The 2,939-nt window shown below is 42.4% G+C and overlaps 1 protein-coding gene across 3 annotated transcripts in view; it reads right to left on the bottom strand.

The window, feature by feature from the left end:
• Positions 1-2,532, bottom strand: part of MAST2 (microtubule associated serine/threonine kinase 2) — a 245,133-nt gene extending 242,601 nt beyond the window's left edge. For 2 of the 3 annotated variants that reach the window (XM_011946619.1, XM_011946626.1), the window contains exon 1: positions 2,382-2,525. The gene's annotated coding sequence lies outside the window, so the exon portion shown is untranslated. Of the gene's footprint in view, positions 1-2,381 lie in introns of all 3 variants that reach the window. The other variant, XM_011946611.1, reaches the window with a different exon arrangement.
• Positions 2,533-2,939: the final 407 nt, after the last annotated feature.

The following is a 2,939-nucleotide window of genomic DNA, read 5'->3' as shown; positions in this document are numbered from 1 at the left end:
AAAAAAAAAAAGCAAGCAAACAAAGGCCATAATGACAGAAACGGACAGATACTGACAATGACAGGGTAAAAAAACTGGGGGGGAAATCTAAAGCAGATAGGTGGATCATAACCAATTGAACTCGGCAAAGAAAGGTATAAGCTATAGTAAGCATGGAGGGGATTGCAATTAAGTGGAGTATCTAGCCTGGCCTGGTGGCTCAAGCCTATAATCCCAGCTCTTTAGGAGGCCGAGGCAGGAATGCTTGAGGTCAGGAGTTCAAGACCAGCCTGGGAAACACAGCGAAACCCCCTCTCTACTAAAAATACAAAAATTTGCTGGGTGTGGTGGTACACAACTGGAGTGGGAGGATCACTTGAGCCCAGAAGACAGAGGCTGCAGTGAGCTGAGATCACACCACTGCACTCCAGCCTGGGCAACACAGGAGACCCTATCTCAAAAAAAAAAGTGAGGTATCATCTGCCCTGCAAACTCTTAGACTGAGCACTCAGAAATGAAAAATACCCCAAAAGTCATAAAGTAAGACATAGGCTGAAATCAGATAAATGGAAAATTCCACAGAAAGAACAGTCAAACACAACCACATTTCAAGAATGTACCCAGTAGCCACGCAGTTACCTCACAGGATAAAAGGGATTTAGCATTTCAGAACAAAACACTGAATATTCTGGTTGTTAGGTGCTCAAAAGAAAGAGTTGATCCAGGGAAGAAAATTTTTTACTTTTTTTTGTTTTGCTTTGTTTTGGAGACAGTGTTTCACTCTGTCACCCAGGCTGGAGTGTAATGATGCTCACTCAGTCTCCACCTCCTGTGTTCTAGCAATTCTTGTGCCTCAGCCTCCAGAGTGGCTGGGACCACAGGCATATACCACCATGCCCAGCTAATCTTTGTATTTTTAGTAGAGACAGGGTTTTGCCATGTTGGCCAGGCTGGTCTTGAACTCCTGACCTCAGGTGATCTGCTTGCCTCGATCTCCCAAAGTGCTGCGATTACAGGCGTGAGCCACCACACCCAGTCACATTTTTAAATCAAAAATCTAATTGAGTCATGACAATCAGAAGATAATCACATCCCAGCCAGGCGTGGTAGCTCACCTCCCACCTGTAATCCCAGCACTTTGGGAGGTCAAGGCAGGCAGATCACCTGAAGACAGGAGTTCAAGAGCAGCCTGGCCAACATGGTGAAACCCTGTCTCTACTAAAAATAAAAAAATTAGCCAGGCATGGTGGTGCGCACCTGTGGTCCCAGCTACTCAGGACGCTGAAGCAGGAGAACCGCTTGAACCTGGAAGGTGGAGGTTGCAGTGAGCAGAGATCATGCCACTAAACTCCAGCCTGGGCAACAAAGTGAGACTCTGTCTCAAAAAAAAAGAGAAGATAATCACATCCTTTAAAAAAAAAAAAAAAAAAGAGGAGAATGCCATGAAAAACCAAACAAGAAATGGCTCTATGTAACTAAATATATGATCAGCAAAAATAAAAATTTAAATATAAGAGGCCAGGCGCAGTGGTTCACGCCTGTAATCCCAGCACTATGGGAGGCTGAGGCGGGCAGATCACAAGGTCAGGAGATTGAGACTATCCTGGCTAACACAGTGAAACTCCCTCTCCACTAAAAATACACAAAATTAGCAGGGTGTGGTGGCAGACGCCTGTAGTCCCAGCTACTCGGGAGGCCGAGGCGGGCGGATCACAATATCAGGAGATCAAAGACCATCCTGGCTAACGCGGTGAAACTCCGTCTCTACTAAAAATACAAAAAATCAGCCGGGCATGGTGGCGGGCGCCTGTAGTCCCAGCTACTCAGGAGGCTGAGGCAGGAGAATAGCATGAACTCGGGAGGCAGAGCTTGCAGTGAGCCGAGATCGCACCACTGCATTCCAGCCTGGGCTACAGAGCGAGACTCCATCTCAAAAAAAAAAAAAGAAAAGAAAAGAATTATGCCACAATGCACAATGTAATTGCTTCCTTTTGTACTGCGACTTCCTCGTATAATTTTTCCCCCTGAATTTTTTAGGTGTCTTTTCTTTGAAGGAGGTAGAGAGGCCACTATGAGTTTTAGGTTTTGAGAATGAAGAAAAAAAGAAAATCTACAGCAGCAAAGAATGTAAAGTCTACAGAAATGGGCAGAGAGCAAAAATCAGAATAAGAGAGAGTGACCAGTAGTGGTGATCAACCAAGAAATACCTATCAGGTCCTGCAGGTTAGCAATTAGAGATTCCATGAGGAAGAAGTAAGGAGAGGAAGAGAGCCTTACCATAAGTGTTCTATACAGGACTACTACCAGAGAAGAAACTGTCAAGATGCCACATCAATTAACATACCCTTAAATATTGACCACACAGTCTCACATTTCTTAAAAAAACAAAATCAGATATTTACCCGACAGAGAGCTGGCCAGGTTTCCTCTCCATAACTTACAATCATCCTGACTCAGTTGTCGCTGAAGTTTAACTTTTCCAGTGGATGAAAATATGTCAGGATTACTGAGTTTCCTGAAGAGCAGGGGACTAAGTCCAGTTACCACATCCTTCAAAGAGAAAAAGAGTAAAACATGAGTCTTTAATATCTGCTCTGAAGTATAAAAAGTTTATATTAAACATCTCTACAACATTCACTACAATTTAAAACTGCCAACATATTATACTTCCCCCTCAACAGCTAAAACCAGAAACATATTTCTTAGTAAAAGCTGGGTATGCTGTAAAGGACACAGGATATTGATTACAAAATGCCAAAGGAAAAATAGGTGAGAAAGGTCATGGGATGACAGACATTTTGACCAGATATATTATTCATAATGAGTACACTTCTTAGTTAACTTTATTTATGTTTCTCCTTTTATTCATACCCTTCCTATATCCAATAAAGAAAAGCATATTTTAGTTTTAAAAAAATCATTAAATGGTAGACTTTACCTAATATATACAAAGTTAGAAA

This window comes from Colobus angolensis, unplaced genomic scaffold (assembly GCF_000951035.1).
Source record: "Colobus angolensis palliatus isolate OR3802 unplaced genomic scaffold, Cang.pa_1.0 Scaffold106, whole genome shotgun sequence".
NCBI lineage: Eukaryota > Metazoa > Chordata > Mammalia > Primates > Cercopithecidae > Colobus > Colobus angolensis.
Note: the sequence above shows the minus strand (reverse complement) of the source record. Positions and strands in the feature narration are given on the sequence as shown.